At 40.4% G+C, this 27067-nt stretch overlaps 1 protein-coding gene across 1 annotated transcript in view; it reads left to right on the top strand.

Annotated features, from left to right (window-relative positions):
• The first annotated feature begins 330 nt into the window (after positions 1–330).
• LOC119656877 overlaps positions 331–27067 on the top strand; it is a 528228-nt gene continuing 501491 nt past the window's right edge. Inside the window, exon 1 of the mRNA XM_038063542.1 lies at positions 331–1222. The gene's annotated coding sequence lies outside the window, so the exon portion shown is untranslated. The remainder of the gene's footprint in view (positions 1223–27067) is intronic.

Raw genomic sequence — 27067 nt, 5'->3', positions numbered from 1 at the left:
GGTGGGCAAAACAAACAAAAGTGTTGCGCATGTCCTGTCCCTTCCGAGAAGAAAGCTTTCTTCTCCATCGGAAACTTCTGCTGGTGGATGTTGGGGAGATTTTAAGAGAAGCAAGCTGGGAACAGTTTTCCTCCGTATAGATTTCGCTTTTCGGAGCCTTCGGGACCTATGCGCAGGGCATGCGTGCTTGGTTCTTTCTCGAACGAAACATGTGTGAATTGGTCAACAAGCTCTTCTACAGCCTAAGATGAATGAATCGTCAGTGCAACTGCTTCCTAAAAGAGAACCCATTCGTGAAATCAGTTACGCGTTTGAGGTTGAACGTGTTGTTTGTGTTCACTACGTGCGTTTTCTAATCCGGTGTTCACGCTCTGTACCGGGATATGCGGATGACGAACGCTTATGCGGGACAAGTCGCGTGAATATAAGCGTAATCTTCCCAAGGATACGGAAATTCCAGTGAAACGAAAGCCTAAAACTCTCGGGTACATCTTTGAGGAAGAAGGAATATGTCTGTTTTGAATGTGCTCCTTAATCCGCAGCGTGTGTGTACGGGTCGGATTCGCGAAAAGTGCTTTTTGAGCGTCGTAATCCCAGCTGTAACTCGGGCATTTGATTAGGATTCCGTTCCGGAACGGCACTGCAGTGTATAGCGCATTTATGCGTGATTGTGATAGGCTAAGGCGGCTGAACAACGCCTGGAATGAGAGTGGAGTAATAATTATATTTATTGCTGTGTGTGTCGATAATACCCAGCGATTTGCTGCGTTTGTTCTTATGTGCTCAAACAAATTATTGTGTTCCAAGCAAATCCATATTTATAGTGTTTACTCTATTCGGGAGGAAAATGACAAGTGCGGCGCGCTCCTCAATACGGATTTAGGTTACGTACATACATAATCAGGACGTGAATGCGACACTGGTACTCGCATTCGCACTCGTGTGTAGTGTGAAGAGTGAGCACTATGCAAATCAACTTGGAATTGAAATTGTCGCACCTGCTAACTCTGACTGCGATCCTGGCTAGCTGGCTCGTGGGTAAGGACGCGAATTCACGCGAGAATATGGTGGTCCTTGGCAAAGCGCATCGACGACAGTTCCGCGAGTATATTGTGAGCTAAATAGATGAGTATCCTCCGTAAGGACCTACCCGCATCTGTGAAAAGTTGTGTGTGACACCACGCGTTCTACATTTATGCCGATGTATCCGCATATGTTCAAGGTACTGAACGCCTCAAGTCAGGGTGGAATGAATGAATGAAATAGGAACATATTTTCTGTTTGTTTGCCTGCGACATGCATATACTTACACTCTTAATACGGATTGTATGAGGACTCTAGAGGAGTCTAATTTGAATTTCTGCCTATAATTATCCCGAAGTTGGAGCCACTCCTCGAAAGTATGTCCTGGGTACCAACAACACATGCTTCAAATCATAAAAACCATTTAACTTTCCAAGTTGCTGGTGCTTGTGCGGCTGCTGCTGCTGCCGCAGTTGCTTTTTAATTTCGCCAACTCGGTCTCCTCTGGATTTAGCCCTTCCCAACGACTAGACTGCCTCGTGCTCCTCTCACCTTCCCCTATTACTTCTCCTTGGAATTTTAAATTGTTATTATTTTTTAATTAGACGTCACATTTGTTAAAAATGATCCAATAATTTTCCTAATTTCTCTGGAAATTTTCTTCCGAGTGGAATTGCGATGAACGAAAACTTCTGCTTCTTTGCTACAGCCCCGCACCCCCACACCCCAAGGCGACCATACCATCCGGTACTCGATATTCAAAGCGTTTATTCAACGTTCAACGTTGAGCGGCGGCATACCTTTCACATTAAAATCGTTTGTAATGACGAAATAATTAGAAAAGTTTCTTTTTCGAAATTATTTGAAAGTACTGGCCAACTTGGTCGGTCTGATAAAATGCTTTATTAGGAAATTCCTGGAGCTCCCTGATATTTGACTACTAATTGCAATCACGAATTGCAACAGCAGAGAGCGCGGTAGTTGGTTTTTGCGCTGGTTGAAGCTATTTTGGTTTAAATTGAATTGAGCGCGGTCGATGAGCAAATCGCACCAGGAGGACTGGGTAATGAGTGGATATTTCGAATTATCCGCACTCGAGGATGGAACAGGTCTTGCGGGAAACTGTGGAATTGGATTGCATTCGGAAACAATTTCCATTGATGGGTGCTTTAATGTTTACCGAAAGATGGGAACCGTCAGATAGATTGGTGTTCATTTGCGGATTGCTATCCGTGTCTGCCTTGGCGAGACGGCACAGGAAGACCATTGCCAAGCGATGATTTAGACCAGATTTGTAGATATTATGGTTTCGGGACTGAAGTAACAACGAAGCGGAAATTAACTTTTAACAACATGACACCACCAAGGTATAAGCGACGGTTGTTTCGTCGATTTGTTAATGTTATCCACGGCATGCTCGTTATGGTTTCGCTTGGTACTTACTCTAAAGTATCCAACGGAGCTTGGATTGAAAACTTCCTGTTATTATCCTCTTCATAAACCCCTACTGAATACTCTGGTTGTTCAACAAAACTAATGAAATTCGGTAAATCGGAGCATCAACAACAGATCCAAAACGGGACTTCAAAAGTAGGAAATGTTATATTTGCTTAATTACTTAAACATGGGGGGGGTGTCCAAATTACAAATCCACGAAGTAGTTTAACCATATTTTTGATCATATCTCAATTCATCCTAGCACCTGGCAAGTTTTATTATTTTGGAAGGCTCCACATCTTTTCGCAAGCAAGGTCTTGTATTCCTCTCCTAGTCGAATCCTCCTGAAGTAGCAAGCACAGTTGCTATGCAATTGTTCAATGTTACGCACGAATTAAGCCAGTAATTGACAGTTTGATTTGGGTCCTATATTTTTTGTTTTGATATATTGACCCATATCAAGGTGATTAGTTTCTGATATTTTTACTTTTTAACCTTTCCTGTTCATAAAGGTGTCCCAAGGCCCAGATGCGACTTTCCTGCTTCCGTTGATTATCTAAATAGGCAGAAATTCAGGACCCTTCGCACCCAAGGGATGGCCACTTGACAACCTATGGCACCCTATATGTCACTCATATGGCAGTGTTTGACTCATGTCTATTAGGCGCTCAGCTTCCCAAAGGTATGCCAATAACCGATCTGATCTTTACCTTCTATCTGCGTATGTAGTATACCGTATTTTCAGTATGTGATATCATATCCCATAAGGCCGCTGAAGCTTTGGTAGAGAATTTGTGTGCGCGGTTCGCGGCGCCGTTTTCAGTTTCTTGCAAAAATTAGTAGACGCTAATTTTTCCCAATATGAGGAGATTCTCCCTTGGTCTGACACCAAATGTGTTCTTCTGAAAGCCATGGTCGTGCAACACCTTATAAAGAGACAAAAAGTTTGTCGCGGGTAAAGACATCTATTTTAATGTATAGTCGAGTTTAGAGGTACGCTTGGATTTGGTTCCATTCCTAGTTATCACTTTATCTCCAATTTTTTTGGGCCGATGTACGGCTACCATCCGATCCCAAAGCTCCTAACCTAATTATTGAACTACAGAAAAACTGCTGAGCCACTATAAAGTTAGTTATTGATGGTATCTAACATAGTGAGCAATTTTCGACTCCAAAGATTTTAAGTAGGCAGTCTTAATGTTAAGTGCTTCTTCTGATTTGATTTAATTTAGTCGCGAAAATTTCGAACCACTTACCGCATCCTTTAGTGTCAAATTCCGAGGGAGACCAGGTTTAGTCTTCCATCGTGTTCTCCTATCTTTTTCGAAGTTTCCTTTCTGAGCGCATGCCACGAGCTTCATTCTTTAGGGTGTCTCTAGGAGTTCTTCAAAGATATTAACAGCACTTTCAAATCCTTTTGAAATGGTTCAAGTTTCAAGCCAAACAATTATCCAGGTTTGTCAGTAGGCCTATATATGGGCAAGTTTATGCTTTCTATGTTGATGATTTTCATTTACCTCTGAACTTAGTCGTTTTTCGTGCCTTCCGTTTTCAGCTGTGCTTTTCGTTATTTGAAACTCTCAGCATTTTTGAAGTTCTATTCTCCTATTGGTACTGATTTTCTTCTTTGAGTCATAAATTCATTCATTCATTCATTCATTGTAAACATATGTCCAGCTAGTTAATTTTGGCCAGTCAGAATGCTCACAATACTTCTGCGAATCTTTCTGCTTTTTGACATGATAAACTTTTCAGTGTATTTATTTGGTTCTGACAGGAAGAGTTTGGTATGTCTAGCAGTATTTTGGCTCTTCCATCCGCCATTATGGGAAGCTTATTCCAGTTTTTGCGAACAAAATTGCCCAACTCTACTGACACTTCAATTGCTAGTTTCTCTTTCGGGAGGGAAGAAATTTAACCCTCTTTTACTAAAACCAATTGCTCAGAGTAGTACCATCGTATTGAATCTAGAAATAGAGTTGAATCGATTTCTACATTCCTGAACAATTTCTGAGGTAATGAAAGGACTGCTCAACGCTCTCAATGCAGCTTGATTTCCGGCACAGATTTCAATGGGCCTGCTCTTCAAACGATCGTCAATCACCCACGTTGCCGTGCTTAGGATTGCATATACTTCAGCCTGGAAGACTGTTACTTATTGTTCCACGGGAAAAGCCTACTTCTGGTTTCTATTCGAAAGATAACCTCCTGCTCTAGAACGCTCTTCTCTTTTTAAAACATCGGTGAAGAAGACCTCAGTATACCCTCCCTTCCTTTGTACTGGTTCGTCCCAATTTCTTTAATGTTTGGAGATAACCGACTTTCCAAACATATGTATTGGCATTCGAGAATCAGAGGGCATTGCAAAAACTATATTCAGTTCTTCCAGTAGCCCTTCTAATGCTCTGTACTCCACATGTCCGTTGTTACCTCATTAGATCTGAATGAATGAGTCTATGCAGCGCTCCAAATAGATATTCTAGTGCAGCAGATCTTTCTAAAGTTTACAGTAAAAACTACACACTACACTACAGATGTATAAGTAGATACTACCCTAATGATAGCAGCATATCTACATGAGGCTTAGGTCCCATGCCAAAGACATAGATCCGCGTGTACACCACTTAGACTCTGGGAGCTGGAGTCATCATACCTAAGGCACCAACTATTAATCAAATCAATGGCGCGTTTTATATTTCTTCACACTGTTCCGAGATCCTGACCAAAGACTAGCACAGTCATATCATTCACATGAGCTTTCTGGTGTATTGTCAAATTCTGCAGTTCGCATAGTGATAAAGCGATCAACATAATCCACAGAAGTGATGATGGCACCTTTCCTTCGAGGCGCCCTTTTGTTCCTTCTGCTGTCTGGTACTACCAGTCAACGCCCACTTGAGCACACGGTAACCACTGCATTAGCACACAGCGGATCCAGTTAATTAAAAAATCATCACCACCATGCTCTTTGGCAAGATCAAATATGTTTCTGGAAAAGCACACAATCAAGGTCCCTTTAATGTTCATGAGCACCCCATCGCGTACTCGAATTGCGTCCTCTATTTTTGTAAGCAAGGAATGAGGAGGAGACTCACAGTATTTCTAGCTGGTAATCACGTTGGCTTTCATTTAGTGGATGCGACCTTAACGCCTTCTCATGAATGTGATGCACAGCTAGGCTCGCCTGAGGTTTATAGGAGAATAATATTACTCATAAGCTGATCTATCTTCTTTGTGTTTGGATAGTTGCCTTTTCGAGGCTTTAGCATGAAAACCAGCTTGAACTTCTGGCAAGAGGTTGGTACGTAGCCCAAAACAAAGCATGCTAGAAAAAGCTTGCATAACCCCCCAACTTCCTCCCTTCTACTTCTGTCATCTCTTCTCCCGAATAATGGGAACCTATACTGACTGAACTCTGGAGCTTTTGAAAGTTTCACTCGACTTGCTAAGCGAGTCCAACTTTGCCGATTCATCCTTTGTAAGCACTCTCGACAACCTTGAAGCCTCTCTTTCGCCTTTCGTATATGGCCTAAAAGAGTCTCACTTCCAACTTTTTACGATCCTCTTATATTCACGCTCACAGTTCCGAAAGTTTAACAAGTTTCCATTTTCATAGACAAGAAACCAACTGGACTGTTGAAATCAAATAGCTTGTCACCTCTATGAATGCTTTGCCACTCCCCCAGCGAATATGTACGTTGAGCATATGCATGACAACTTACCAAAAGTTTAAGACCACTTGATTCTGTATATGCTTCCAGATCCCTGAGTTTTTGCAAACGCTGAGGAGACAAACAATCATAGATCTTATATTTTAAGATGCCCTCGACAGCTACGAGCATATTGGGGAGATTGGGAGGGAGACCGTCTACTTGCTTCAAACCGGAATGTTTGCTGTAGTTCTGTGAGAAGTTTCTTTGCATATTGATCTGAGATTCGATATTGTCAATAGTCATTTCCGCGAAATTGCAAAGCCAAACATTATTTGGTGCAAGTATACAAAAATGCAGTCCATATTCATATTAACATAATTTTCCAGTATTTCGAGAACGGTTGACCAGTTGTAGACCGCTCAGTTGTGAAGCCACCTTGGTATTAACCAATGATTTTTTCATATACGACCACAGTCAGTTTTAATGGTTTTCGTCAATGAAACGCCTCTATAAGTGCCACAGCGGTTTTACCTCCAATACCCTCAGCGATAACGTATTCTTTCATGAGTCCATATATGTATATATTTTGCAAATCAAATTCAGAATTTTCCAAATTAATTTCAGAAATTTCCAAACAAACTTCAGACTTTTCCAAGTCAATTTCAGAACGTTTCATTTCAAATTTAAAATTTCTTCCATATTTTCCTAACTTTTATACTAACTTTTCGCCCCTGGATAAGGAGGAGATGGAATTATTTTTAAGAAAAACTGAGCCGTCCATCAATTTTCTATCATTATTTACTTTATTGAACCTACTTGGGAACATAATGATCAAATGGTACCCTTTAGGACTGGTAAGCATATGGAAGTAGTAGCAACACCGCAATTTAATCTTCTTAATACTTGGAAAGTCCTCTAGGTTATCCTCTAGGTTCTACAGGAAACGGGGGAGTTAATTACAATCATATTATAATTACTGGATTTTAAATCAAGAGGTTATGAAAAAGATAGCAGATTGAAGGCATTATATTTTTTCCCAAGCGGGATACTATTCAAATAAATATTTTTTTTTTCAATTTGAATGGCAAAAAGTTAGTATAAAACTTTTTAGTAAAATATTGCAGAAATTCAAAATTAGAAATGGAAACGTCTGAATTTAAACTCGAAAATTCTGAAATTGACTTGGAAAAGTCTGAAGTTAGTTTGGAAATCTGAAGTTCGGAAAATACTGAATTGATTTGGAAAATTCTGAATCATACATACTTGCAAAACCTGTTTAATAGCTAACATTTGTTGAAGAGTTGTCAAGTTTGGTCCGCCTGTCATCCATAGCTCGAGCTGCATTTCATCAATACCTGGAGCTTTGTTGCCCTTCTGATTGTGTAGTGTAGAAAAGACCACTTGTCCCCAAGTAAACCTATTCTAGATGGCTTAGTGGTTAACGCGCTAAGCTGTTCAACTCTCTCTGGTGGCAAAAGAAATTTGTATTGTGATTGAATGCCCTATATCAGTTAACTCAGCTGTGAATGAGTATCTTAGTCAAATCAGGATAATGATCATAGGTGAGAGAATTGCTGACCACATTGCTTACTACAGGTCACCATAGTCCTGTAGTGTACTGTTACACTCTTGAATGAAGTGCTCTTACATCAACGATTATTATTACTGGGTAGATTTTTTGGGCGGGGGTATGTACCCGTTACAATGGAACTCTTTGAAGCACCTTTTTTTCTTCGCTCGAATTGTGGGTTCCATGTATTGTTTGTATGCATCATTTTTTCTATTTATAGCATCGGTACATTCTTGGTCAAACTAGTCATTTCATCGGCTATTGCATGTAATACTGTCTACTCCGATATTGCCTCTATTTTCTGTTTGTTGTTTTTCATATACTTTCACAAATGTTCTACTAGTAGCTCTTTGTCCAACATTGAAACATTTTGACGTTGGAAGTTTTGACCCATATTCTGGCACTATGGATTTATTTTCCTGTTGTTATTACTGAGCTTAGCGTTTGCTCTCCTTATACTTTACCCGTCTCCCTCTCCACCCTTCTTATCAGATAGTGGTCTGAGTCAAAGTTTACCCCGTGAAAAGTTTTGACGATTTATATACTGGTGGCAGCCCTTTTTCAATTGTGCCTTGATCCAATTAATGGGAGGTGAATCCATCCATGAAAGACCGCATCCGTTTGTGAATGCCTCAATGTGGGAGGCATGTTGAACTTATAACCAAATTTTTTCTGATAGTAAAGTCGAGCAACTGCTGACGGTTATCATTGTTTGTTTCCGGATACTCTGCTCTCCTATGGTCTTACTATGCATCTCTTCGCATTCACTTTTTGTGTTCAATTCCTTAAGCACCAGAAGGATCAAAATTGCCTTTCTAGTATCACCTTTTCTCCTTAATGCTACTTGTACGTTTACTTTACATAATAAGCAGCGCGCCTATATGTGCCCTTAGCTTGAACAGAAACAAGTTAGAGGATTTTAGGTCAATGCTTATTGGTGGGGGCCAAATGGGGATCTTTTACTTTGCTGGTATAACTATTTAATATTGGTGGTTTGGATGGTTTTCAGTTCTTTTGGAGAACCTTCCAGTAAAATTTAAAAAGTATTCTCAAAGTGTTCTCGCGTTCGAATCTCATGGATCTTTTTACGGCTTTCGTTGAGTGCGTGATCGAGGTTTGTAGAAAATCAGTTTAGTTTTGGCAGTAAGACCTACTTTGAAGGGGATTATATATGCTACACAATGCAAAGCGAGCTCCTTACTAATAACGAGCCCTTTGAACTGAATTTTAGGCATTTATTAGGTTTAACTCCGAATTATTTCACTGATTGTGATTAGTTTAATGTATTGTTCCTTCAAACTGTTAGCTTTCTTGTAGGTGAATAGAGAAGCAGAACATCTAGATTTTTTCCAAAAAGAAGGTACTTCTGTTTTTGCCTCGTTAATTTTGATACACCAGCTATGGTAGTATTTATAGTAACGCATCTAATATTTCTTGATTGCTTTAAATACTTTGGTGGGATTGAGATTCTAAAAGGAAATAAGCCTTTCATTGGCAAATTGAAACAGGTCAATGCCGTTGTCAGAAGTTGGAATGCCAGTGTTGAAAGTATTAAAAAAATTAGTAATGATGACAGATCCTTGGGGTACTCCCCTGGTTAGTAGTATAGATCGGAACTTCCATTTCCATGCTAACAAAAAGGTGGCTACCGTAGGAAACCCGTTTTCTAATAATTTATAAATAAGCCCTTTCTAAGTCTAACGCAGATGTTATCGCTGTTTCAATATTGAAATTAAACTGGGTGTTAATGATGTCACGGAGATAGCTCTGAACATGTGGGAATAATACTTTTGAGGTCGCAGTGGTCGACCAAACCGAAAGCCATGTTCTCTCGTGAAATTTTTGCAAGTTTGATAGATGATTTGATAAATGGGCCAAAAGTTTTTTGTTTCCAAGAAACAAAATCTTTCCTACTGACAGTCATTTTAACTATTCCGCAGAAGTAGAGAATTGTTGCCAATGTTTTGGGGGAACATTTTTGCAGATGTCCTTAGGAATTCTGTTAGACATAAATTTTTGGTGAGAGGTGCAACTTTTGATAAACTTGGAAAAATTCCTTACTTCGTAGGTTTAGCAGAGGAATTCATTAGGGAAAGGTGTTAAATCTATAGGTATTTACGGAAATGAAATCTTTGAGTATTCATTCAACAATCAAGGTTATAGCCAGCCCCGTTACCGGGGTTCATATCTGCTAGTTCGTGGGTAAATTTTCCATTCTTGTGCCGGACGATATAAATTTTATTGAAAATCATCAACTCTGATAAGCTTGGTACTGCTCTACGTGCAGCAGCTTAACGGCATTGGTGGCCGAAATAATAGCTCCGTCAATTTTTTTGTCTGGTATCCTAGTTAGTATCGGAAAATGATCTTGTTGAGGTCGAAACTCGTTATTGTAGGTTTGAAAACGGAAAGTAGTCGGACATATCTGGTAAATACTGTTTTCGGGCACGGAAAAATTATAGTATCGAAAAATACGCCAAAAATTAACTAAATATGCAAGTACTCTCCCGGAAATCCTTTTTTCAATAAATGTGCCTAGATTTGGTGCGAATGGTACCGATATTCAACCAGATTATGGTCTAAGGATTGGGACGACATATCGAGTCGGTATTGAACATTATACAATAAACATTCCCATGCAGAGAAAAGGTTTCCTTGCTAAAAAACCAACTGTGGCACACTTTTTTTTCATGTTTTAGTCAATAGATACCAATTAACTCGCTCTGGTCGCTTAGAAGGCCCAATATAACTGATTTCCGCCAGTATGTTTCACGGTGTCACCAGTTCTGTATTGGGTTAGGTACAAAACTCAAACAAGTTGTTTTTGCTTTTGCAAGACGAATGCCGAATATCAAAGGCATGATCTGTTCTCGGTTATTTTCAGAGATGGTTATCTTCTGACTCTTGGTTGGTTTTCTATGACTCTTTTTAAGGTTTTGTGTGAAACAAAACCTTAGTAGAATCGAGACGGTGTCTGTCTGTCCGTCTGTCTGTCTGTCTGTCTGTCTGTCACACCCGATTTATTCGGAAACGGCTAGACCGATTATCACGAAAATTGGTGAGAGTATGTAATCTGGTGTTCCCTTTACATGCAGTAAGTAGCGCCATCTTGTGTTAAGTTTAAGGGGGGCTCCCCGTACATGTGAATGGAGGGTGCAAATTTTGTAATCACAGAATGTAGCCATGTAGGGTATCAAATGAAAGGTCTCAATTAGTACTTTTCGAATCTGGCTCAATATTTGATACTAGATGAAACATAGGGGAGTGAGGGTTCAAAATATGACCCCCAAAAAGTGTAACAGGTCTCGTTCTCAGAACCTATCCAACCGAAAAATCTGAAAAAAAATTACAGTGATGCATCTCTACGAAATCTAGGCCTCAAAATATATCCGGTTTAGATATCTGCACAAATAAAGTTAATAATAGTATATTTCCACATTTTAGAAATTTACCCGGCACCCCCCTTATATTCATCCCAGAAGTACAATATTTACCATGCTCGTAACGAAGAACATAATGCACAGTTTGGTCAAGTTTGAAGAAAATCCAACTATTATTAACAAAGTTATAGGGGTTGAAACTTCACAATTTTTTGTGAATTTCGTGCACTCTATAACCTGCATGACGTCATGATCACATATGAATTCGTCAATACCACAACGAAATGAGTTCTTATGAATTGGGTCGCAGAGAATTATTTTGTTTTAGTTTTATAGTTATTTGTCAACCAGACATGTGTGTATATAGGTATATAATATATGCGTGCTAATGAACTTTGCGGGTAGTACCTAATTCAGATAAATATAAGAAGTAAATCGGAAATATGGGTACGATCAATTTATATACGTGCATATATGTGTACAGTATTCGGTAATAGGCAGTTTGTTTGTTTAGGGTGAGCGTGATATCTATGGCTGTAATATGTACGTATGTCTCGTAGTTAGGAAAAATATGAAGGATTATGTTGGATTTCTAGCTATATACGGACAGAAAAATGTGCATTCAAGTTTCTTACATAAGATGAACACAAAAACTTTATACCTGAAGCGCGAGCTTCCGGCATTCCGACTTGTTTACCCATAATAATCTGCATTTGGTCTAAAAGTGAACCTGCCCGCAAACAAAAATCTTGGTCTATTTCAGCAAGTGACGAAAGACAGCGTAACATTACCAATTCAACTTTTCGGTCATCTAGCAAAAGGTGATACTATCAAATATTAGTTTCGTCCCAGTTTCCGTTGAAAAGTACCTATTTAATAACTACTAAAAAATGAGAAAAGTACAGAGGTACTAATGAACTTTGACAGGTACTACATTTAGTACCCTTGGTACTAAATAGGCAACACTGCTGGTAGCGTCTTGCATGATTTCACCTGAAAGCTTTGGCCGGCTTAGGCAGACAGCTATGGTAGCGATGATGGACTGACTTGCCAGTCTTATTACTGAAGACGGAAAGACCATGTCATGGTTCATTGGCGTGTTAAAATCGTGGATCCATCCAGCTTAAGATGCACCTTTCTGGTTAGCTAGTACCATGTCCGGTTTGAATGCAGTTGCAACAGTCTCCTTCTGGCGTAGGACTTTCAAATTACCCACGAGGATGGTTTACGTTGACTTAAAATAGTTGTGTACGATTGGATAGTCCTGGGTAACATGCCCAAAGTTCTGGCAGTTGAAGCACTATACATCACCAATGCTCCTCACTCTGTCCATAGTGATTTTCTTGTGGTAAATGTATAGATATTCCTAAACGACAAAAAATCCCAATTGCGATTTCATTGGAAGCGAAGGATTTCCTTCGTAGAGTGCTTCGTTCCTTTTATCACAAAGTTAGCGTAAAATCCGAAAGAATATACTTATAGTTTGGGGTTGGTGGATGTTTGTAATGGTATTTAGTTAACCATTTTTATTAAGAGAGAATATTTAAGTATATTTCTCAATGGACTTGTCTCGTGGACGGTTTTAGTGATTCAGATGAAATTTGGCGGAAAGGTGAGAGTGAACGCTCACGCATACAGTGAGTTTTATAATTCTACATCGAATTTAAGGGGAGGAGGGGAGTCCCCATAACTGCAAAAGGGGATGTAAATACAGTCATGTGGAGTATCAAATGAAAAGGGGGGGGGGAGAATTCTACCACCTTAGTAAGTAAGACCTGAGTGATCGGAGTTATATTTACTCAACTTAACCTAACTTGATCTAAACAAAAAGCGTTAAATCCTTTCCTCTTCACATGGCATACATATATGTTTGTACATTGCAAAATTTAAATAATTCAAGTAATTTCCTTGGTTTAAATTACGCTGTGTAACTCAGCAGCGAGACCATTATATAAAATAAACGGAGAAAATATTATTTCTTAAATAAAAAGCCAAAAGGCTTTACGGTTTTATACCAGGGCAGAGGCAACTCGTCAGACACTGCCTCACCTGCGCTAGGAGCGAAGCGATTCGTGGTTGTAAAATACTCACTTTATATAATTCGCAGATGATGACATGACTACGAATTATATTGAACCTAAATCCGTCAATATTTTGGGTCAAAGCTTGGCTTGATCTGAAAATATTTTATTTGAGGATTGAGGGATCTTAAGTCCGCATCCACTTGGTGTCGGACCGGAACAAATGGGGAGCAACTTAGTTCCTTTTTTCTTGATCCGCGGACTCCTCGGTCGGGTTGAACAACCCAAGTTTCAAAAATAAAAAGCGAAGCCGGCTTCACCATTACCCATTTGGTCAGGTCCGACATCAAGTGGATGCGGACTTTGGATCCCTCAATCATCAAACAAAAGATTATTTCTTAGTCGCTATCTTCAGGGACCTACTTGTCAGACAGGTAGAATAAGGAATTTCGATGAATTTTTATCCGAGAGGCTTAACTCTATCGCCCAGAAGATGTCAGGAAATAAGAAACGAAGAACATCCGTTAGTGCATCCTTATTTTCACAATAATGAATACGAATCCAATTCTTGGTAACTAGCATCCATTTAGAAGGAGGCGCCACTCAAAGCAGAGCATAATTGGATTTTTAATAAAGTCTATTACAGAAGGTTACCTTGATGCCATAGCCAATCGGTCCGACCTCAGCGCGTCTCGGCATAACAACCTATGAGTTTGAGGGCTTCGAGTGTAAAAATGCCAGTTTCCGCTTAAGGACCGCTTATACTAACCACATCACTCTAATATGCAGGAAGCAGTTGGGGGCAGCTACCCACCATAGTCGCCCGTCTTTTCGTGCCTGGAAAATCTTGTAGGTTTAAAGAAGTTCAAACATAGCTTTTATATGGTATGATATCAGCTTCATTTCTCGTGAAATACAGTTCAGACTTCACGGAATTGACTCCCAAGGAACGCGTGGATATAACGATTTCATGGGTAATTTGTAAAATAGTCGAAATAAACCAAGACTAATGTTGCTTTTCAAATACGTGGGAAGATCTAAAAATAAGTTAAAATTTTCCAATTTCAGTTTTCATAAGAAAATTTTCTGCACTTGAAATTTAACCTTCATCTGATTATAGAGTTATTGCCCCAAATATTGAGAGATTTATTTATCAGCAAAATATTCAAGGCCTGGATCATCGGCATCACAATTAGCCCACTCAATAATATTTATTTATTCGACGTTATTTGCTCCAATTATGGATTTCAGAAAATTAACAAAATTACAGGCACATACTTTGCCTTCCTACACAGTCTGCCGAAGTAATACTTTCCACATTTGATATTGGGTTGCAAAAATTTAAGGAGGAAAGTATGGATTGTCTGATTTTGAAAATTTTCCTTCCGGTGTACAATTTTCTGGGATACATTTTCGAACTTTAGTTTCACCCTTCTTTGGAATCAAAATTTAAATGTTTTTGACCCATTCATCCTTTATTGACAGCTGAAGTAATGTCCTGGTAGGTTTTCAACTCGCTTTTTGTCTTTGCGGCTTAATTGGATGTTTTTTCTGACGTGGTTGACGTCATCCGATTTATGTCCATTTATGGTTTTCGTTGGTTGGTCACCAACGGTTTCGTTGGTTGGTCAAACTTTCCAGCACCTTGAGTTGTGCGGTACCGTATATTGCTATTGGTCAGACGGATGTAGACATATTATTCGGAAGACAGATGTGGCTGTAGATAGGTCACACTTTAAAAAACGCAGGCAACTCCATTGTAACATAAAGCTAGCAAACGTTATCACAGAATGGCCAATATGTGGGTTGTCCTAGAACCAAATGATGCAGAGGAATGTAGGAGGAATGTAGGTTTCTGGAAATATCTAAGAGTTCTGCAACGTATTTCAAAGCCATCCAAAACAGTAGCAGCTTGATACACCAAACAGTGGCTTCAAAACTTTTTGATTCTAGCTGAGCTAAGCGTATGTCCCTAATAACTTGCAAACTCATTTCAGGCGACCCAATCACCAAACAAAGGAATGGCTAAAGAAGTAAAAGCAACTTTTCACTCATTGCTGATTACTTGTTGGTTTTCACATTTCACTTTGATTTTAATTATTTCCAAGTTATCATAATATCGGCAGATGCCAAGCGGTAGGCTCGGATGATCTTACCAACTTAAAAACAAAGGGGCTCTGGTGGTGGTGACTGGTGGTAGCGTAATGGGAGGGTACGTCAAGAACTTTTCAAAAGATCGAACACGTCGGCAGAATGGTGAACTTCTGCATGATTTGGACCAGGTTGCTTGGGAGTTCCAGGGCATCCAGGGAAGTCATGAGGGATTTAGGTACAAGACCTGTGGCTGACAATATTATGGGAACTACAACCACCCTTTCGAGAAGCCCAATTTCTTTAGTTTTCTGAGTGAGTTTTCCATAGTTCTCCTTCGTCCACGTATTCCCGTTCAATGTTACTGAAATGGGGGATAGTAGTATCATTAGTAGACGCGGGGCAACCCGTATTGTTAACTTATAGTACGTCAGCCCCGCTGTGTGGTATATGATCAGCTTAAACCGCAGAGGTTCATATCGGTGAACCAGGTGTTTTTTCCATGATCATCCCATGCTTGTATAGAAGGTTCATAAGTTTCCAACGTTGACTCACGTATGTTGCACTAGTCATTCTCCGTCTGGTCTGGTCATTGAGGGATTTTTATAAACCCAGGTGGAAACCACGCGTCCTTAGCACGCTGGCATTTGTTCAATAAATGGAGATGTTACACTTGAATCACTAATGAAGGGAACGAGTGTTTCCCGCAATATCGGTATATGCGAATAAAATAAAAGGTAATAATAATAATAAATGTATGTATGCGCCATTCAGACGACGTGGTTGTAATGGAAGAGCGGATGGGGAACAATCGGTACAGAATATATGGTTCGGCGTTAGCGACGTTGGACCATTTCGTTCTTGACTACACTATAATGGCACCGGTGCAATACCCCAAGAGACATAAATGTAAACAAAAACAAAACCTTCCATACAGGCATAGGCTGATCATGGGAATAAGTTCGGTTTACCGATATGAGTCACAGGAAGTACTTGATTATTCTGCTTACAGCACACATTTGGACCGGCATGTTCTAAGTGATCGCCACATACCACACAACAAGCATGACGTCCTTTTAGGTGACAAGACGGGTTGCTAGGCAGGATCGTCCGAATCTAAATGCTTCACACTTAGTGCTAGTATTAGGGAAAATCCGGCATCTGCCGAGATTGTGATAAATTGGAATAAAAAAAAAAATAAATAATAAAAATATTTGGCGCAGCAATCCACTTGGATGGATCGAAGTGCATTAAAGTAGGAGGCAATGTGGTCACCACTGTACTTGCCCGTGATTATTACCCTATGGTATATTGGCACAGGAATTCACTGAGTCGACTGGTATCCGAAGTCAAGATACAAATCTCACTGCTATCACTGAGATTTGAACTACAAACTAACGTTCGGCAGACTAGCGCTCTAACCACTGAGCTATATGGACATAAAATAAAAAATGCTAGCAAAAACTATCAACGGACTCATTCGGAATTTGGAGATAAAAGTACGCATCTGCCGCTTGACGTTTGCCAGATCGGTTTTCGTCTACGGAAATATTCCGAATATATATGCCAGTCAGGGGATAGAGAATATAGTCAGTGCGATTATTTTAATCATCCCCGAAAAATGCAATTTCAGCACCACCTCCACATGCCGCCGCAATTCAGACAGCAGATCATCTTTCAAATTACCAAATGGAGTATGGGTTCATTGGAGGACTCCTAGGTATTTGCAGAAGTCTGTCTCGGTCATAGCTTAGATGTGGGAGTCACCGATGCTATGCCCGGCATGCTGCTTGTGATGACTTTTGCGGATTGATTGGATTCGACATTTTCCTAAACCAAATTCCGTCCAAATATCATGTTTACTATTCCGAACATACTTCTTAGATAGTCATCAGTACCAGCATACCAATTGATAATATCTACGAATGCGAAGTGTGACATTTCGTATTCAGCACGTAGGTCATATTTAATTGCAAAAAATGCTCTTTAGCATCATTCAGTATCCATGAAAGGAGTTGAGTGCAAAACGAAAGAGAACTCAATGAATCCTTTTAGCCTCTCGGTATGTGGTTAGGAATTCCTATGGCCGGCAAATGATTTAGCTTACGCTATGTATTAACCAACCGTGTATACTGGTGAACTTTTGCACCGGAAATTTTGGACCTGTTCGAGACGAGAGTGTCCTCAATTTTTCGAGCTGTTTTTGCTCGTTTAAATTCTTCTTCAATAAAATTTGGGAATTCGCTCTCATCATAGTGGCAACGCGGATTACTTTAGTGATAGTCGGTTCAGTATGGTGGTCGGGCCAACCTCAAAGTCCACCCCAATATTATTTTGCGTCCATTATCGAAAACTGTACTGCCTGGCCTGGAATTCATTGAATGATATGAAAAAGTTCCGCTGGCTTCTCGCGTACATTATATTCTGGACACGTCTCGATTAACATTCGCCATATCGTTGCAGAAAGCTTCAGCTTCGCGCTGAGGATGGCACACTTCCGGTGAACCCAATGTTCTTTATTGTTTACACGTCTGCTGGCAATGCCACCTCTTCGATCACTCAAATCAATAACATAAAAGCGGTGTGACTTTCTCGATGCAGCTGCCTCTACCCCCATCTTAGTTACCAGTTTGACCTACCTGACAAAGGCTGGGATTGTGCATTGGGAGTTAAAAAGCGGTACTGTTCGGTAACCCGCTGGACAGTCTCGTGCGCGCATTGCGGTGCAACAAGGGGCGGTAGATGTTGTACCTGCCCCGCCGTTGCAATCTCGTGGCAGAATTGAAAGATATGGAGGTTTCTTTCCCCAGTCTTTTTCATCCATAACCAATATGAACCTGCTGAAGTGGTCGTCACAGATTGCGGCAAAGCAGTTGCTTCAGAGGGAGTCATGTTTCTATTTAATTACCCCACGACGCTGTCTCGACGCCTCGTTGTCCATTACGGAAGCTCAATCTAGTCATCAAATTCGACGAACTTGTTTATGTATATAGGACATTACCTCTTCACATTTGGTGGTGATGCGTGATTAAGAGCACAATGTTGAGGCACTTTCCTCAACTGTCCATTCAGAATATGGTTGCCCTTTAGCACCTGATGGGCGTAGCGCGCTTACCACACCTACGCCTCACCGTTCGCGGTTACTTCAAATACCCTTAGACATCCAGTTCGGCGTCGCCGTTAGCAGAAACCACGCTAGATATTCAAATTGATCAACCCTTCTTCTTGTTTATCTTCAATTCAACTCTACTTGCCTCTCTGTCCAAATCCAAAGCCATTTGGCTATGGTTCATGACATGGTCAAGCAGATGTTATCAGCGGAGTCGAGGTTTTTCAGGAAAGATGTGAGAGTCCATCATCGAAAGCAAGAAGAAATAATATCGGCGACAGGATGCAACCCTGTCGAGTTCCATGTGACACTTTACTTACGACAGATTAAAACGCAACACCGTCTCCGTAGCCGGTAGTGATTTTTTATTCGAAATATATCGGTATTTCGAGAAAAACTTGCCCACGTTTGGGACAGATACTTGACTTGCTATTGCTGGCTATGTCATATAATGTCGCCCATGAATGAATTCATACGGTTATGACGGAAACGAAGCAGCGGTACCCAGTTAAGTGTTACCCAGCACCAGGGTCAGATTTCAGATCGTATCAACTACAGTAAGGTAAGGAATCCCGTTCGAACGCAATGTTTCACAAGCCAACAGAAACGAAGGTAGCAGCGGTTTACTGTGTGCCTGTCTATTTACCTGTTTGTCACGCCTGTTTCATCAGAAATTGTTACCCCAATTGATATGAAATTTTGTGCAAAGGTGGGAACTGTGAGCTCGCTTGCATCCTTGAACAACGGCGGTCAACGTTGAGCTTCAGGAAAGGGGGGGGGGGCATAAATGTGGAAGCGGGATGTAAATTTTCTTTCATCGAATATAGGTACATGGAGTGTTAGGCCTGGATAAGTACTTTTTGAAACAGATGTTGGTTTCGACATTGGTTGCAAAGGGAGAAGAGAGAGGAAAAAATTGGGGCGATCAAAAAGGGTCAATCAATTCAAGGAACCAAAAATTCTGATAAAAAGATATGGTGGCGTTGGTACATACTATCTAGGCCTCGAAATACCATATGTTACAGTATCTTTGCAAATAAAGTTAATAATACCTATATGTTACTATATTTCTTATTATCATATTTTTCAAAAGTTGACTGGAGACCCCTTTAAGCTCACAGTTATTTAGACTATAATATACACAAACCTCCTCCTGGTACGCATTCGTTGGAATATTTCGCTCATCGACTTTAATTTTAATATTCAGGGAGCGGCTAACTCCCCGGTACACTTGAATAGTGTGAATCACAACCGGCTTGTGTATTGGACAAGTGCAAGATTTATTAAAGAATTTCACAACACTATGGTATTCACATAAGCATTGCTGACTGTCGTCAGACTGTTAAGGCAAAGTGGCTGTAGTTGCACGTTAGCATGGATTTCTACATAGCATTCCGATGCAAATTTACTTTTGTGATTATACACACTTAAAAACCATATGAAGAAGAGTTGTGGGAGTTATGGGTTTTGCTAGAAATTCGAAAGTGAAATTAAATTAATTATTTGAAATATAAATCCAAAATACATTAATTATATTTAGATGAGGCACAGGAATTGGGAAATGAGATGGTAAAAGTGATGAAAACTACAGAAAGGAGACCGTGAGCAAGAAAGTTAAGTGACAAAATAAGGGACGAATCGCATCCCGTGTGAAATTAGAGACCACTATCAGCTGTTACCAAGGGCATGCAGATTTTGTTCTGAGCCCATTTAATAAAATTCAGATGAAAGTTAGATTTCAAATTGGAGCATTTCTTGAAAGACATTCAAGCTAAAGCAAAATTTTCTCTTCTGAAATGAATCAATAACCGGAATTTCGCCAGTTGATTTTTATTTGGCCCAATTAAATTAATGATCGAACCACACTTGCTGATATGTTCTATAATATTCTCCAGCAATTAAATTAAAAACTTCAGATTTGCTGTCACACCGTAAATAAAAGAAAAATATTTGTATTGTTCAAAAAAATTGTTCTCCCACGCCTCCCCCGAAGTTCTCGAATAATAGCAACTTTTGACATGGAAACAATACGTTGGAAACCAGCACTCCGGAAAATCATATTCGCATTTCAGCACCTTAGCCGGAATCATTTTAAAAATAGTCTGCCTTGAAGCCATTCCCATGTTTTTCATTCTTCTCTGTTCTCTCTTCTCTCAAAATTTTCCGAAACCTCCATTCCTTTAATCCAATTTATTTTCACTTTTTCATACTTGCCCTCAACCGCCATAACCTTGCACACTCGAAAGGATCCAAAAGGAAAATATAGAAAATATTTGTTTTTTTTCCTGCCAAAAGGAAATATAAGAAGCAAATTTCATAGTGAAATATAAAATGCGTAAATCTGGTCTAATTTATGCCTCCCTCTCGTCCCTATTATTTCTGGTTTTCTTCTCAGAGGACCGGACTAGTAGTTGCTATCCTTGACATTTTTCTCAAGAAGAAAGGCCACGGGCAACTTGTTATGCCCCATACTGACTACTTAACTATTCTATATCTGAATGATTTTGTACACCCGTTCTCCGGTTTTCAGGAAAATCTCCTTGACTTTCTCCGTATTGGGTTGCCTAGGTTCCGTGTTGACCGTACGGTACCAGGACTGGGTCCGGGACTACCTCACCTTGTCAAAGTATGAGACAGAGATGGTGTAATGCTCCTAAAAGTTGTGCGGGTTTTTCAAGAGCGATGCACATGAAAATGGACTCGACTGTAATACCTTTGGAGTAGAGATGTTTTCCTTACTTCCCTCAGAAGGATCTCTTCGTCGCTCTTCAACGCAGAATACTCGAAATTAAATCTTGCGAAAGTTTACAAAACTTTCCCAGGAATGGCAGGAAGGGTGTACGTACACAAAAACAGTCATGCTACGACGGGTTGCCGGGAAGTTAATGCCAAGTGGGAGGAACATACGGGACGTACGGTTCAACCCTGATGGCGAAATCGCCATCACTACAGTGGCCATGCCGCTCTCCGCGCCGGCACGCTCTCTATCAATTCGGAACCAATATCAGAGAAAACTCTATTAACGGAACCAGTTGGACGAAAATGAAAATTAATGAAGTTTTGCAGTGGTTTTAATCGAAGTTTTCACCATCACGGCAGCGGAATGGCCATTGATTTATTTCCATATAATTTCACTGTACTCCACGGATTGCAAATGCCGGTCCGTCTGTGTTTGCCGCCTTTCTCTTCGCAATTACGCCCGTTTGGTGCTTTCACTATTGGCAAATATTTTCCTGAAAAGGAAATTGGAGTTATTATTCGGCTTTATGTGCGGAATTATTGTGTATAATTGTGGATTGCAAATTGTTGCAAGAATTTCGCTTTTGAGAGGGATGATTTTCGGTTGCGAAATTGTTGCTAGAAAGTCAGAAAATCGACTGATGTGTGTTGGCTCATGAATAAGTAAACTCATTGGATAATGGGGCATAATTCAGAAATAAATATTTGGACAAGTTAAACGGTTGCTGGTATGGTTAATGAAGCTCTATGGGATATTAAATGGTTTTCTAGATTCCGCAGAAGTTTTAGATTTTGCGAGGATAAATTTCAATGGCTTTTTCCCAAAATAGTAATTTGTTTGGATAGGAATGGAGATAAGACTGTACAAAATTGTGCTTAGTAAATTTTGTTCTCCGAAGTCCCTGAACTGCAGTAGGGGGAAGATTAATGATTACGAAAAATCGGTTTCTGCCTTCAAAATTACTCGAGCTTCTTTTGCTTTTTTGCAGTAATGCTAAGCTAATAAATTATAAACGATGGAGAGTACGCCGAGTGCAGGGTCCGGGGAGTACGCCGGGCGCTGGGAACTTTCCCAAGTGAACCCCAAAATTATTTATTTGGTTTCGCGATTTTTTCTCTAATAGCTCCATTAACCGGTCCTGATTGAAGCGCTTTTCTTAATCCGTTCCCAGTTCTTGAAAATGCTAATTATTGTCTGGTCTGTACATGCAAATGCGCCTTCATTCCGAGCTTTGGCGGACCAAAACTCCAAATTTTTGCAATTTTCTCATTGACACAACATATTAATCATTACCAATTCTCTTACTTGACGGTCTTTTCCTTTTACCAGGGTTTCCAGAAGATTTATGTCAAATTCTATAGGACTATTGGTTCGAGACTCAGCTTCGAAATCAAAATGTCCTCTCTTAAAATTCGCAAGTCAAAACAGATTTGCTCTGGTGTTAATAGCGTCCCTTTTGTGCACCTATCTATTAACGCTTCTTGGAATCTCCCACGGCAATTATCTTCTCAGAAAGAGATTATCAATGTTCAACAATAAGGTTACCTAAAACATGCAGCAAAAACAAAATACTCTTAAAAAATAAGCCTAAGGCAATAAAAGCTTGACATCTTCGCCAATTGAAGTGAGATAGTGTCGCTTTTGAGAGACTCCCTTTCCTCTTGAGGCACTCTGCTTTTAGATCCTGGAAAGCCTGTCGGTAGCAAGCGCTAATCTATCTCCACTTCAGCGGGGATACCCTATCATGCGTCCTCTTTACCCCTGGCCTTCGAGAAAGTGATCCGTGATGCTGAAGTAAATGCGAGGGGTATGATCCTCTTTAAGTCCACCCAACTACTGGCCTATGCTGACGATATCGACATCATGGGAAAAACCAACCAAACAACATCAAGTCGCACTGGTCAAACGGGAAGAATAAATATAGGAGAATACAACTTTCAGTCCGTTGATAATTTCTCCTATCTAGGGTCAAAAATCGCAACCGACAACAGCTGCGATGATGAAATCCGCGCACGGTTGTTGTCAGCCAACAGAGCCTGTTTCAGCTTACAAAAACTGTTCCGCTCGAAACTTCTCACCACAGAGTCAAAGCTCTTACTGTACAAGACAATAATTTTTCCACCCCTCATGTATTCCTCGGAGACATGAGTTCCTAGCAAGAAACATTACGCGCTCTGGAGAAGAATCTTTTGCAGAATTGTTGGCACCCTATATGAGGATGGACGATTCCGTAGCCTACATAATGATGAAATCTATGAGCGATACTATGACCGTCCGGTTGTGTATAAAATCCGGCTCAATAGGTTACGGTGGGCGGGTCACTTAATCTGTATGGATGAAGATAATCCACCCTGAAAAGTCTATAAGGGCAATATCTATGGTAGAAAAAGAAATCGAGGCAGACCCTGCCTCAGATGGAGCGATGGCGTAAGTCAGGGCACCAGGCATCTTTTAGTGGTATCGAATTGGTGGACCTTGGCGCAAAACCAGGATGCCTAAAGTTCCTTACTAAGGCAGGTCTACACCGGATACTGGTTGTTGCGCCGTTGTTGATGAAGTTCCTTTATATATGGCGTAGGATTCAAATGATCTTGTTAACTTCTAAAATGTGGAGGTGAATCGATGAGCCTAAGGAGTTGAGAACTCTATTGATTACTCCAACCGGGGTTTGTGCGATGCACTTGAGCTTATTTAACGTAATGAACTACGAGAGGTGCAACGTGGCGTGCCCATAGCGGAAGAGATTCCAACGCTGCGTCAGTCAACGAAGTAGGAGCTGTCATAAATAAGAATGATTTCGCTACGATATACCACATCACGAAAGAAATTGCAGGTGTTCGTCAGCCCTTCGAGGGTTTTGTAAAGTTTGTTAATGGTAAACTTCACATTAACGATGTGGAGCGCCTGAACCGGTCAGTGAGGAGAGCACTTCAACAAGATTTCGAATTCTAAAATATCCTGTAAATTTCCACCTTTTGCAAATCACTATGTGCCAGAATATAAGGATGCAAAATGCTGTCTTAAACAGAAGCGGAATCATCTTTGCTATCAAAGTGGAGCCGCGCCTTGTCTATATCCCTGCGGGGCTCTTTCTTGCTGTCTCTGAGGATCTGAGATTTTTCCAAATAAGTGAAAGAAAGGAGTTTTACTAAGATTCCAAACAAATCTTGTAACTGATCCTTGTCGTCGGTGACTTCTTCTTATTGCTTGGTTGGAACACATAGAAGTGGTCAATGGACTATGTCATCTTTCCTCAAACACTAGATTCGGAGTTAGAGTCAACAAAGCCATTGATCTCAGTCTGACTGGTCACTCTCATATTTCAAGAATAACTTCCGTTATCTGACCGTTCCGTTATCAGACTGATTGTTTCTGCAGACGATGGATGTTGCTTGTCATAGTAACATCGCTAAAATTGCTTTCGCTATTTTGTCCAAAATTAAAGTGTAATTATCTCAGTCCCTGCATCAATTTGAGGCTATACCGTATTAGTAATCTCCATGTGCTGTTTTATTAAATTACTTTGCGGAAAATCGTCGCCATTGTTAACTGCAAGTTGCATGCACTTACCAACCTATACCTGCGTCATTTCATGGATGTACTCTGGCCCGGGCAATAGCAAATTGAAAACCCTTCCACGACGTGTGGTCTAATATCTGTGGGCTAACTGATCAGACGACGAAAGTGGTAGTAGATCGTTGACACATTAAACAAGTCGGGAAACCGGAAGCTGGACGCTTCAGGTACGAAAGGTTTTGTGTATTTCTTAGTACGTAGCACGTAATATATCCATATATTATGTGAGATTATCCACTTTCGGGTGATATTGACATTCATAGTCTTCAATTTTCAAAGAAGCAACAATTTCAACGTATTATAAATTTGTTAGTAATAGTGCGATTTCCATCAAACTTGGTACGATCATGCTCTACGTTATAGCCTACATCACTGCAGAATTTCGTGCCGCTAGGATGAATTTAAGGGGGGGTTTCTAGCCAATTACAAAAAATTAAAGTAATATACTATTATTAACTTTATTTGAACAGATATCGGTATAAAAGGTATTTCGGAGCCAAGGCACCATATAGTGGCAGCCTCCTGATTTTTTTCAGATTTTTCGGTTTGGTAGTTTCTGAGAATGGCCCCCTTAAAGAAATGATCACTTTCAACCCCCCGCACTCCCCACATTTCTAAGAAATGTCAAAACTAAGACCGGCTTCGAAAAGTACTAATCGAGACCTTTAATTTGATACCCCACATGACTATATTTGATGAAAAAAAAATTTACACCCCCCTTTTGCATATATGGGGACCCCCCCTTAAATTCATTGTAAAAGGATGTAACTCACTGTATGTGGGAGACAATCACTATAACCGTCTCCGAGAAAAATGCGTGTGACGGACAGACAGACAGACAGACAGACAGACGGACAGACAGACAGACAGACAGACAGACGGTAAACCGATTCTAATAAGGTTTTGTGTTTACACAAAACCTTAAAAAGGGCGATGACTCCAGTAAGGGTTATGCCATGCCATCTGGAATAGGTACCTTTCTTAAGATTTTGCTGGAAACGTAAACTTATTAAAATCGAGAATTTCGTTTGCGAATTTATTAAAATCATTTTACTGTGTGTCTATTCGCTCGTCCGTCTGTTTCTCTGTCACCTATTGTTACGAAATTTGAGGACAAGATTGGAACTGCCAACCCACATACAGGCGGTAAATTACGTTGTGCCACGCTGAACTTAACACAAGTCTCGATTAGTACTAGCAAATATTAGAAAGGGCTCAATCACTTTGACTACCTCAAACCGGATCGAAAAATCTGAAAAAATATAGTAGTCAATGCACATGGTATCTGGGCCTCAAAATACCTTCCGTTACTATATCTGTCACTAGAGCGATTCCAGGTTCTTTCACTAAGATGTTTACCTCACGGCAGAGGTCAAACTTTCTTCATTCAGCTCCGTGAATCCTTGCAATTTACCCTACAGAAGACATCACGGTGGATGGTCGGATGTTAAAAGCTGATTCTAGCTTTATTACTGTGGATTCAGGAGCTTGGCGAGCCAGTCGGTAGACTTCCTCATTACCAACTATGTTTGAGTGCCCTGATATACACATCAGTCGGCCAAGTTTTAGCATCATCTGGTGGCAACCCCAGACCAACTGGTTCGATATGTTGTTTAGTGCTGATAATGCTGCCGAACTTTCAGAGCAGATTCGAATGGTGCCACCCCGCCATTTTTGTCGCAAGCATTCGTCAGCTACCAATGAAATGGCATTTATCCCCGCCTGGAATATGGTCATCATTTTTCGAAGAGTCGGGTTAGTTCCATAATCGGATTACTCGAGAAAACCCCTATGCTCGTCCCGTCTTCCATGACTGACCCGTCGGTGAGGATTATTTAGTCTGCAATCCGAAAATCCTCTCGGCCATTTATCGACCATTATTCGTTTTTGATGACTTTGACAAAGTACGTGTTTCTAAAGACGAATCTCAAAGCCAAATGATCCGCCAGCATCAGGGCCACCGGCTATTTATCAACAAAGTTCCAGATGGACGCTTGACCAGATGATTGCTAAGATGGGTAGCGCGTAACAGTCCCACGTGACGTTCCAAGTGAACATAATTAGTCTAGCCTTCTTAGCGTTCAACGTGAGTCTGATACAGAGGCCCTGCTGTGGATTACATGCAGATATGCAATCAAGCGTTCAAGTACTATGGCCGCAAAACTTGCCAGTAATTATTACTGCTTGGAAATCCGCATATGCTCGTTCAAAGACTATTGTGTCCTCCAAGAGCTGGAGGACCAGGTATAATAATAAGGAAGAGAGAAGCAATTTCTGTGGGCCGCCCTTACAACATTCTACCTCCGATTGGTTATCTCTCCTGCTTCGCTGAGTGGCAGCATTCAAGTCGCGATGCGAAGGTTGTTCTAGAGGGTAAGTTGTCTCATAGCCTCAGTACCATTTCGCTCCTCTTCTGTAGCCAGAGGAACGATGACAGGTCAGAAACACTCTACAACTATGAGGAGTT

This window comes from Hermetia illucens, chromosome 5 (genome assembly GCF_905115235.1).
Source record: "Hermetia illucens chromosome 5, iHerIll2.2.curated.20191125, whole genome shotgun sequence".
Taxonomy (NCBI): Eukaryota; Metazoa; Arthropoda; class Insecta; order Diptera; family Stratiomyidae; genus Hermetia; species Hermetia illucens.
Note: the sequence above shows the minus strand (reverse complement) of the source record. Positions and strands in the feature narration are given on the sequence as shown.